Consider the following 12682-nt stretch of genomic DNA (forward strand, 5'->3'; position numbering starts at 1 on the left):
TGAGCACACAGTCCCTTCCAGTGCTTCATGAGTCTGCTGCTTTTCAAAGCAACATTTCTCTAATACTTACCTACTCTACACTTTATTTGTCCACATCTTTACTTCCTGCTCGTTTTATGTGCACTTCGATCTGGATCTCATCTTCTCCACTCCATTAAAAATATCTTTGTCATGAAACACATCCTTCTTTAATTTCCTTGACACAAGATTTCCCGTGGGTTCTGCTTACTTTTTTGGGTTGCTCTTTTTCAATCTTTTTTCAATAACCCCCTTCTCCCTTATTCCTTCTGAATATTGGAGTCTCACAGGATCTGTCTGGACCATTTATCTTCATCAGTCTTCTCTTGCTAAGTGACCTCATCTAGTTTCATGACTTTACATAATAATTAAATAATAATATTTATATCCCTGATATTAACTTTTTCCCATGAGGTCCAAACGCTGACTGACTACTCGAGATGTCCTCTTGGATATGTATTGGCATCTAGTCATCTCAAGCTAAATGTATTTAAAACAGAAGTCTAGATTTTCCTGTAACTAAGCTATATTCTTTCCCAGTGTTCCTCATTTCAATAAATGGAATGGACATCCAGCATCTTAGCTCTAGGAGTCTTCTTTGATTACTCCCTCTTCTTCATCCTCTAGACTCTATTCACCAGTGTGTCTTTCTGATTAAGTCTCCAAAACATATTTCAAATCTCTTAGTTTTTTCCCGTCCCCACTACCACCATCTTTGTCCAAGCCATCATTATCTCTTGTTGTGGCTACTGGTTGAGTGCTCTAATATGTCTCACAGCTTCCATTCTTATGCACTTCTAATCTATTCTCTGCCCAGAGGCTAAAAGCACCAGTTAAATCTCCAAATCAGATCACATAGCTGACTTGATGAGAATGATTCTAGGCTGTAGTATCACTTAGACTAAAACCTGCCTTATAATTCTCCACAAAAGTTCATCCTTCCTCTTTGGCATCATTACAAAATACTTATTCCTTGTTTCATTACATTCCCATGGCATTGCTGTCTCTTCTGTGTCATAAACAGGGTGAGTGAGCCAGTCTATGTACTTTTTGTTGCCTTTGTATAGAAAGCTCATCCTTGGTCTCATCACATGTTGCCTCCTTCTCATTAGTTCCCAAGATTTCCATTCAACTCTAACCACTCCTCAGAGGAGCCTTCTTTGACCACCCCATCTAATGTAGATCTCTCATGACCACTCCTCTTCCTTTACAATATCATTGTCTTCATTTTCTGAGAGGAGTTATCACAAGCTGAGATTATTTTGTTTATTTATTTGATTGTATATTGTCCATCTCTTCCAGTAGACTATAAGCTTCTTGGGGGTAGGGTCTTTTCAACATTTGATTCAATTTTTTCTGTATTCTCATTACCTAAAGTAGTGCCTTTCCCATGCAAGGCTTGAAATAAGTATAGGTTGAATGAGTTAATGAATTATAATTAGTAATGCCCCTGCAGTACTCATAGGTAAAATGAGACATGCCTACAAGAGAGCAGAGAACAGAAGTAATTCTGGAATGCTTATTGCATGTCCCGAGGAGCCTGATGAAAAGTATTGGGTTTAATTTTTCCTTCTTTAAACAGAATTCTCTTGGTTTTAAAAATTAATTACTTTATAGCATTTAATATGAGCGAACTACATCTATAAGTACCCAGTATGATATGCCCAGATCTTAAAAACAAAAGTGAAAAAGTAAGTTTTAGAAAATACATAAAATGTCTATGTACAAAAATTGCAAAACTACATAATGCATATATTGTTTATGTATGCAACTTATGTGGTAAAAGTAGAAAATATTGGCTTTTTGGAAAGAGCCATGATATATTCATTATAATGATTACTTCTGAAATGGGAAGAGAATGGAATTCAAGCAGAAAAAAAGGAGACTTCAGTTTTATCTGCAAAGTTTCATTTCTTTTATTTAAGAAGTCTGAAGCAAGTTTGACAAAGTGCTAACATTCTGCAATTGGGTTGGTTGAGGCATGTTTATTATATTTTTCTTCATAATTACTGTACTTTAAACACTCAAAAAAAATTCTTTGCTAAGGGCATTATATACCTGTGGTCTGAGGGGAACTTAAGGAATTGATTCATAAAATATAATGTCCTTATATTTAAATCAGGGGTTAACTAATTCAATTTGGCATCTATCTTTATGATTCTTGGGTGGGCTCCCTTCTGGCCGGCGTCTGTGTTTTTGGGTCAGACTGAAGTGGTGCAGAATGTGAAAATAGGAGCGAAAACATCTGTGCACTAATGCAAATATTTCTCCTCTGTTCCTCCAAGGTTGGGGTTTTTTCTCCCCCCGACACAAGGGGGCTGGAGAACCAACAAATGTCATTTATTGAGGGCATACTATGTATTAGGGTCTCTCTGTGCATTACCTCATCAAGGTTCATAGCAACTCTTTAAAGTAGATATTATCATCCCTGCTGTACAGGCAAGAAAACTAGGACTTTGGATGACTCTCAGGCCCTACAACTAGCAGATGACAGAAGTTCAAGGCAAAGCTAAGTTTAATTGACCCAAAGCTTGTGTATTTTCTATTCTGCAACTTTGCCTATGGCTCTCTGACCTCCTAATGCCATTTTAACTTCTTGATTTTTTAGTTCAGACTTTGCTTTGGATTTAAAAGATGCCTTTCTTTTATTAATATATTTGGGCAATGATCTGTACCTTTCATAAAAGACATATTCATTCTTTTTAAAGATTTTATTTATTTATTTGGCAGACAGAGATCACAAGTAGGCAGAGCAGCAGGCAGAGAGAGAGAGGGGGAAGCAGGCTCCCTGCTGAGCGGAAATCCTAATGTGGGGCTCCATCCCAGGACCCTGGGATCATGATCTGAGCTGAAGGCAGAGGATTTAACCCACTGAGTCACCCAGGTGCCCTTAAAAGACATATTCAAATTTAACTGAGTTTCGACTCTAAGGGATTGGTAGTCATATTATTTAGTATGGAGTAGCCCCACTGCAAACTGGAATTTTAGAGATGAAAAATAAAGTAAAAATAGAGTCAAAATTTTACTTTATTTACACACACACACCCCTACATATGTGTAGCTGTGTGTGTGTGTGTGTGTGTGTGTATGTGTGCATGTGTGTCTTAAAAGGGCTTGGCAAAAGGTTTCAAGTGGAAGTGGGGAAAATACGAAGTACAAGTAAGTCATATTAAGAACGTACTCACAAAATTTTGGATTTGAGCTAACCAAGGATGAGCCTTGTGAAGTAGTCAAGATTTATTTTTCTTGGGATCTCTTTCACTTTTCTCTCCTCCAATGTGCCTAGAGTAGTGTTTTTGCCATAAATTTGTTGAGTGAGTGGCATACATTTTGACCGCCATTCCCCAGGTGGAGCCCTGCCCCTCACCTCTCTCGTCTGTTATAACACTGGGTGTTTTATATTGGTCTGGGGTACCAGAGCCCTCCCTCCAGTACCCTCCTAGGTGTCACTTCCAGGATCTCCCACTGCACCACCATTCCCTTAAAGATGAATCAGCTTTATTGCTTCCTGGTCAGAAAGACAATCTGGACTCCTATGTTAATTAATGTAAAATGACCAATATACTAACTGTAACAAGTATTACATTTTTATTTCAATAGATCTTTCTTATTTACCCCCACATGATGACAGCTTGTGAATTTCAGGCATAGTATCATAAAAATAAGGAAAATATTTTGGGGGAAATGATCTTCTATGTGTCTCAAAGCAGATATGTTGCTGCCTTTTCTCTCTTTTTGTGTTACAATTCTGGTATTCAGACCATCAGGTTGGAGACTATCAGGATACTAAGAAATGTGTCAAATTGCTTTTTCTGGAAGTATGTAGATAGTATTTTGTCTTTCAGCGCTGATTTGGAATAGATGTTTCTGTAATGAAGGCAGATAAGGAACATAATTTAGAGATAAATAAAAATAGGCAAGAAAGGATTTTTTAAGTGTAGTTATGATATTGAAATTATAGGAAACATTTTTTAAGTTGAGAAATGAAAACTATGAAATGAATCAATGGAAAACCAAAAATATATATTAACATAGATAGATGCATGTTTCTTCTCATTTACTGCTGAGACATTATTTTGTTCAATTCATTGGAATGTCATCCTGTAGGCTTTAAAACATACATGTTGTGGCCAGCATGACAGAATGATAACCACAGCCACTCTAACGCTATGGGCTTTTTCAAAACCTTCCTTGGGATTTTGAAGAATTTAAAAGGTAACAAAAAGTCAATTTCATGGATATAAAGGGCAGTCTAGAAGTCAGTTCGTGCTCACCTGGGAGAATGCATTTACTAGAAGTTTTAAATAACTCTTCTAAGGAGAAAGGAGAGATTAGATCATATGATGGAAAATTTCTGATATTAAAAACGTCTCCTTTGTGATCTCTCTTTTTTATTTTTTCATTGATATATCTGAGGATTACCTCATGGTGGAGATTGCAGGAATATTCTCAGGACCCAGATTTACTTAGAAAGGGAAATAAGGATCCTTTCTATTGCTAAGTAAGTGAAAATGGGTGGGATGATTAGTGAAAAGTCACTTTTATCTGATATAGTTTTATTTTACTTTTCATTTAACTTCTAGATATTATGAATAATATAATGGTAGTTTTTGATGTATGTTTTTTATTTTTTTATTTTAAATTTACAGTTGAAATGAGATGATGTCTGGAATTCACTTCAAAATACTCAGGCAGAACCAGTGGCAGATAGCTGAAATAAAATTAGAAAAATGTTGGTCCTTGTTAAAACTAGGTGGTGAATATTTGGAGCTTTATTATACTATTCCATTTACTTTTGAATATGTGTATAATTTGCCTTCTGGATTCCTTAGAATTCTATAAAAGTATTTCTTCATCATCTATTCAGTTATGCTAAAGTACTTACTATTCATATAAGAGGGTTAGATTCATATATATTACATACATTTGAATACCTATGTATTAATATAAATGCTCACTTTCTTTTTTTATACATCAATTTTCAGAATCTTTGTTCTCTAAGTGTGATTTTTGGTAAGCAATGAGGTTTTGTTTCTTCTGTTAGTATTATTACCTAGATTTTAAAAGCTATACTTGAGGGTGCCTGGGTCGCTCAGTTGGTTGAACATCTGAGTCTTGGTTTTGGCTCAGGTCATGATCCCAGGGTCATAGGATCTAGCCCAGCATTGGTCTCAGTACTCAGCAAGGTGTCTGCTTGTTCCTCTAGCTTCCCCTCTGCTCCTTCCTTGGCTAGCACACATACACTCTAAAATAAATAGATAAAATAATCTTTAAAAACTATATTTGATATCTCCCAATCTATTGCGATTGTTGTACATTTTGGTGCTTATGTTTATCCCATTGTAGACTCTCAGTGGAAGTCTCTTCTGGTTGGCTCCTATGTCTTTTTGAGAAGATTGTATCAGTAGTCTTTAAACTTTCTTGTCTTTCTGAACAATGTGCTTCTCCAGAGTTATCCTGTGCATTTACTGTCCACGTCTTCAAATCTGCCATCTCTCCAAGAGCTCAGGGTATTTTAATCTAAGCACAGACTGTGTCTGCCGCTCTAACTGCATGTAAGGAACCCAGAGAAGTCAAGTTACATCGTGATAATACTGGTTAACAGAGATTCAATGGGAGGGTTTCTTTGAATGAGCTGCTGCCAGACATCATCATTGTTCATTCTTGTGGTTTGGGATGTATCCATTCCCACACAGATACCACTTCTTATTACAGCAAGCCCGTGCCATCCAGCTATCTCTTTTTAATGTGCTCAGGACTTATTTTGGCTTATAAATATTTATCCTGGTGGGTTCTGCATGTTTTACGTTCGGTGGGCTCCATCTTTGCCCTTTGAATATTTCCAGTGCCTGGCCTTGCCCACAGAACGACTGGCTTCCAAATTAAGACTCGACTCACCCTCTTCCACTCAGTGACTAACTTAGAGTCAAAATCAACCATCAACGTCATTATCTTCATCAAATTTGTCTTGTTAGCTTTTTCTTGGCATTCATAATCTCACTTAATCCTCACCACAGTCCTATGAAGTGGGCCTTACTGACTTATTTTACAGGTGAGCACACTGAGGCTTAGGGAGGTTGATTTCTCCCTTCAGGAGCTAAATCCCACAGGGAACTCTCTGAGCCCAAACCTGGTGCCTCTAACAACACTTTAATGCTTCCTTGATTGCTCAGAAATGCCAGATCTACAAAGAAATATAGGACATGGTTTTTCTTCTTAAGGAGTTTATAATTCTAACTGAGGAAGATAGGATATTCACAGGAAAAAACAAACAAACAAACAAACAACACAAGAAACAGAAACAGAAACAAACATAAAGAAGCATCTGAAAAGACACCTGTAATGTTTCCCTTCCAATTCACTCCCCAGTGCTGTCAGATGAATTTCACTAAAACATTTTTGCTGTCATTACCTCCCGGCTTAAAACTTTAGAGGTTCCCCACTGCCCACAGGATAAAGTCCAACTTGTTTGCTTGGCATTTCAGGGCTTCCAAAATTTGGCCCTTACCTATTTTTTCATGTGTGAAATTCCACTGTGAAGTTGGCTAGTGAGCCAGCCGTCTAAGCCAAAGGACACTTCTGGTGGTCTATGCCTTGTGTCCTAGAAATGTTATCATATAAGGGCATCTAAGTTTTACTTAGTTCCACTTTCTAAAAGGAATCCATAAAAGATGTAAAGTCAATTATTCCTGTGACCCCTCCTTCACTGGAATTCTCTGCTGTGGTCAAACAGGTCTTACTCCCCCAGTGGATCTTTCCGTAGGAAAGATGGGGTTTTGTTCATGTTACACTGTTGCCTAATGCCTTCCTTCTTCACCTACCTTTCCCTCATGAGCCATGGCCATCTCGGAGTCTCTCCGGATCTCTCCAGGCCCTTGTTTAACATGATGTCATTTGAAATTCCTCAGATCTTATTACTTGTGTCAATGACCATATATAGTTTTGTGTATATATATATGTATATCTATATACATATATATAGTAATTGAGCCTTTTCTAATTAAGACAGTAACAAATGCTCAAAGCAAAAACTTGGGGATATGCCAGGCAAGAAAAATGTAAGAAAATTAATTACTGATAATCTCACAGCCCAAGGAAGATCACTGCTGACATTCTGGTGTGTGTGTGTATACATATTGCAGTATATGTAACAACAATGCCTTTATACTGTACCTGTGATTTGATACCCTGTTTTTTCTCTTAGCAAAATTTCTCTTGTCAATAGTATTCAGATACAATAGATTTTAAAGTTTTCATAATATCTCATGTATAAATATTCCCTTGCTTAGTTATTCAATTTTCTATTACTACATATTTGTATTGTTTTTCTATTACATGTTGAAGTAAATACGTTTTAGACGTCTTATCTTTTTTAATATTAGGGAACGATGAGAATTTGTCTACAGGTGGACATACCTGGTTCAAAACTACCTCTTAGCTCTATTCCCTTGGGCAATGATAACCCCCCCCCCCCGAAAGCTTACATTCCTCACCTTTGAAATACTCATTACACTGCAGCTATATCACAGTCTTGTTACAGGATAATTGGTGCATGTGGGTTATTATAATTTTTTTTTTTCTTCAGGTCTTTGCACCGATGGTTAGATGGTAAATCCCTTAAGAACAGGGCTTTGTCTCATGGGGCTTGTGATTGTTGTCCTCATGTCTGTCTCACTGCATTATACGTCACTGGTGGTTAATAGTTATTTGCTGATAATTCTGTCAATAATGCCTCAATATTCCCCGAATGCTCACAGTGTCAAAAGTTACCAATAGCAATAGGCCCATGCAAATCCAAAACTTTTCTTGAGGTCTAAAGACTTTAAACTTCTCACTCCTCATCCAAATGCTTATTTTTGGTGATAATGTTAATTTTCTAACATTCCAGTTTTCCCCTGTATTCTTTGCATTCAGTCATTACCATTTTTGTTGAGGGGTCTGGTTAGTTACAGACTGCATTTAAGTAGAAGGCTGTGGGAAGATCAATGCTACCCTCATGTGATGGTATTTCCAGGGCACCAATGCATGGCACTGCAAAACCCATCCTTGGCTGAGCTAGCCAGTTCAAAAGCCAGCTTCACAGCAGAATTTCACACATGCAAATGAACCATTGTGATCCTGGTCATGAAAATTCATGGAATAGTGGCTAGTTCAGTGTGGATGACCTGTCAATTTGGCAGCCAATCATTTAGTTAAACATCCAAATTACTGGCCAGTTACTCAGTCTAAAGCTAGTCTTCCTGCTTGTTACTGAGTTCTATGTAATCCTATTAAAAGCAATGACATTCCCTTTGATTTGTGGCAGCTAATGGTGTAGAAGTACCATGCAGGCACAGGACATGTGTCTGGCACAGTTTAAATGTGAGCATTGTGAGAGTAGACTGTTTATATTACTATTGGATTTATTCTTAAAATACTAAACATCCTTCATTGAATAACAGGCACAGTATCTTGATTTCATGGATGCCCCCTAATTACTGTTTTCATCAATTTTAAATGGGAGTTCCTCTAAGGATTAAATCATCTTTTTTTTTTTTTTTGATGTGTACTAATTGATTTTGTTGGATCTATATTTCACTCCTCGGACCAGCTTGTCCTGTCAGGCAGTCAGACAGAAAGCCCTGAAGACTCCTCAGGGGCTGGTAGAGCCTGGGATTCAGTTGAAAGTGACCCACCTGAGGTTTAATTCAGACATGGGATAGTAGTATTCATTGGCCAGGAAATTAATCTAGAGTAGTTGTTCCTAATTGCAGACCTCCTTGAGAATATAATGGACACTCGAGTCTTCAATTCCAGAAAAACGCACCCACAACCTATCATGAAAGCTCCAAGAATTCACCAATTGGCCACAGCCCAAGAGTCCAGGAAATCATAAATCTTAGGTCAAAATTCTTGCTCTGGGTATGAGTGTGGGGATCAGAAAGAAAGAGAGACAAAGAAGCATGGAGATAGAAAAAAGACAAAAACAAAGAGGTACGCACAGAGAGAAACACAGAGGCAGAGGGAGATTAAGGGATGGGAAGTATATATAAGTCAGTATAACATAATTTTTCATTGCTGTGCTCAATTACATTCTAAAAAACATGTGATGTTCATAATCCTGGGTTCTTCTGGTGAATAGAGTCTTTCCTGTGACAGACACAACATACACCACACCTGAGGATTTTCGATGACGTTGAGAAGCTCTGCAGGGACAAAGATTTCATTTTAAAGTCAGATATGTAGACTGTTTGAAGACACTATTTTAGGTTAAAGGACCTCTTGGCTTGTAAATGAAAAAGACTATTGTGTATACTGAAGACCATTGATAGAATAATTACCCTAAAAATACTACCGACTTGGAAGCCTTATGTCTTCTACGTTTCAAAAAGATATTACATATGCCATCATATTTTATTTTCTCAATAGAGCCCTGTTTGTTAGGTAGGGGGGAAATTGCTATACGTATTTGAAATTTAAAGAAATCGAAACAGATGTGTATAGAGACTTTCCTGGAATCACAGATACTAAAAAAAGTAAACTTGAGAAACCAGATTCCCAGGTCTGATTCTAGGTTGAATCCATATATTTCTGTCAATCGTGACATCCATATAACCAGCACAAATCCCTTTGCTTCCTTCAATGAAATATATGAAGTAAAAATAGTGCTCTTAAAATGGGACTAGATAATAGAATTGTAAAAATTTAGAATGTAGGTGATTCTGTAGATGAATAATAATCTGAGCTACTCAGGGTAAGAGGGGGAGAACTGACCCAGAGGCTTAAAGGACTGAAAGAGGTCCTTTATCTGGTCCATGTGGTGGACGTGCAGGGGAGACACCTAGAGTGTGATACAATAAGGACTTGCCCCCAGCAACTTTTTTTTTTTTTTTTTTAAACAAGGGAGAAGTGGGATTTAAAAACATCTGTTCTATGTCTTATATCATTTAGGTAGAATGGTTTGGTAACAATTTTGAAAAATGGGGGCACCTGGGTGTCTCAGTCAGTTAAGCGTCCACCTAGGGCTTGGGTCATGGTCCCAGGGTCCTGGGATCGAGCCCCACATCTGGTTCCTGCTCAGTGGGGAGTCTGCTTCCCCTTCTTCTCCCTCTGCTTCTGTCCCTCTTTCCCCTGCTCATGTTCTCTCTCTCTCTGTCCCAAATAAATAAAAAAATCTTAGAGAAAAAAGAAAAATGAAGTCAAATCCAGTTCTGTTCTCAGACTATGTTTGGAAAGTTTAAAATTTTGAGTTGTGTTTCTCAGAAATAGTTTTTATAAGGTAATGCATAGTTCCATACATTCTCTCGGCCTAAGAAAGTGCATATGACTACAAGGAAATAGGACAGATTAATTGCTCTGCTTGTCAGGCTATCATAGATTCTTACGTTAGAGTAGGTAATATATATATCAAAGACGGATATATACTATGTACATACACATCTCCAGACACCCACATTCATGTATATATATATATTCATGCATATATACACATTTATAAAAATATTAGGTCTCGGGGTTATTTAAACACTCCTCATTTATAACTTGCTTTTTGGGAATTATTTAGTTATGCAAGATATCACCATATTCAGATATATTTTTTTTAATAATAAACATGTCTAGTCAAAGAAGGCATTAATGAAGCAATTCCCCAAATAAAACAGTCCATGATATCTGAGTTGCAGCAGAGAGAGAGTGTGGTCTTTGTAGTCTAATCAAGATCACAAGACTTGTTTTGAGCGTCTGTCATCTTTAATTTTACGGCACTTCATTTCAGAGTCGGACTGCCAGGGTCACATGCAATTAAAACACAGGCAAGATTTGTCTTGTGAAATCTTAACATAAAAAGTAATGTGTTACTCCATTTTAACTTTTCTACTGAACTCTGTGAACTCACTAATTACTTTTCCCCCCTCTTGTCACCTTTTTGATATGACATGTATTTTATAGAGAAGATAGAAGTTTGGAATTTTTTTCTTACATCATGCGTATGATTGAGGATAACAAAATTAAACCAAGAGAAAAAAGGAATCCATTTTTCAGAAATACATTTTTTTTTCTTTTCTTTCTTCCTTTCTTCCTTCCTTTTTTTTTTTTTAAATAAGAAATATCTGAGTACTCCAGCTTCGATTCCAAAGAACCTCCTAGATCACGTTCTAGGACATAACCGTTAATCTGCTTAACTAGGGCAGGTAGAAGTGGAATCACAGACCACAGATCTCACAGAGGCCGGAGAGTGAACCGGAGTTTAGTCTCCGGGTGCTGGCAAAGGGGCTTCTATGTGATTGGCTGTGAAAAGCCTTGAAAGCCAGCCTCCGCACAGAATGTGGAGTGTGAGGAGAGCTGTTCCATCTTCGTGATCAGTAAATTGCATAGACCCTTATTAACCTTATTGATAAGGAGCTTAGGGAAGTCCTATTCGGGCCGCAATATATTCTTTTTGTTCTCCTGTCTCTGCAATCCCAGGCGCTCTGTCTGGACGGCCTTCAGCGGGGGGGGGGGGGGGGGGGGGGGGAGAACCCCTTAAAATTCAGCAGGTCAGTGGCTGTGCCTCAAGTGAGAGCAAAGGATGGGTATGTGGATCCAGGAGCCAGCTTGTGCTTGGGGTCTCTGTGTCGCTGGTGCTCAGGACACCTGGAGAATGTTTGAAAATTTTGTGCTTAAAGAATCTTTTATATTGCTCCTCTTTCAATGCAGCTGGGGTCTGTAGGGAGCTGGGGATTATTTTTGATACCTGTCGAAAAGAGTTATGTCTACACTGATTTTCCATCCCTCACTACTAATTAACCTTATTGTATACAGGAAACAGTCTATTTAATACCTGCATTCTTTCTGTAATGCCAAGTAAAATGAAATCCAGTGTGAAATCTAGTTAGCGTTTGCCTTTTTGAAGTCATTTTTAAGTTTCCAGTTTTAGTGACTGTGACCTCAGAGCTGATAGCTAGAAAAATGGGAGCCTGAACCAATTTTGGTTTCAATTGTATCCTTCACTCCTTCCAACTTAAAAGCTGCCTTTCACCTGGACTTTTGCAGAGACCGAGGAGGGGGTCATCCTGAGCCGGACCGTGGTTCCCCGGAGCCTTCCCCGCTGGCCTCGAGGGACGGTTGCAGGCTTCTTGTCAGAGCCATAGGCTGGTCTCTAGTCCATTAACTCTTGTCTCCTCAGCAGCTCAACTCCTCTATCCCCTTGCTTTCAATCGGGGAGGCTCGAATTTGACACATCCTGGCAAAACTGTGCAGTGGCAATTCAGAGAGATGCTGAAGGAGAGGAAAGAGTCTGAGCCCAGGGTTAAAATGCTGAAGGAAATCCCATTGGTGGAATGTTTGCAAGGGAAAAAAAAGGTAGGGTCTAGCAATAAAGAGCAGAAATTAAACTGTGTAAAATGTCACCAAATGATGTGGAAAAATCCACACGTCCTCAAGTATGCTTCACAATATGGACTTAGAACACATTTTGCTGGTGACGTGAGAATGGTTAGTGCAAGTCCTGCTCTTCAAATGTGAGTGTGTGTGTGTGTGTCTCAAGCAAACCTGTCAGCTTAAACGGTGCCAGAAGAAAGTGAGGAGTTTTCAGGCCAATGCTTTGTATTTGCCAGATTTCTTGGCTTTTGAGATTTTCATATATTGGTCAGAAATCCTATGCTCTGTAGAATTTATCTCCCACATAAACCTTACGTTCGGCAGTGCA

The sequence above is a fragment of the Mustela erminea genome, chromosome 8, assembly GCF_009829155.1.
Source record: "Mustela erminea isolate mMusErm1 chromosome 8, mMusErm1.Pri, whole genome shotgun sequence".
In the NCBI taxonomy this organism is placed as follows: domain Eukaryota; kingdom Metazoa; phylum Chordata; class Mammalia; order Carnivora; family Mustelidae; genus Mustela; species Mustela erminea.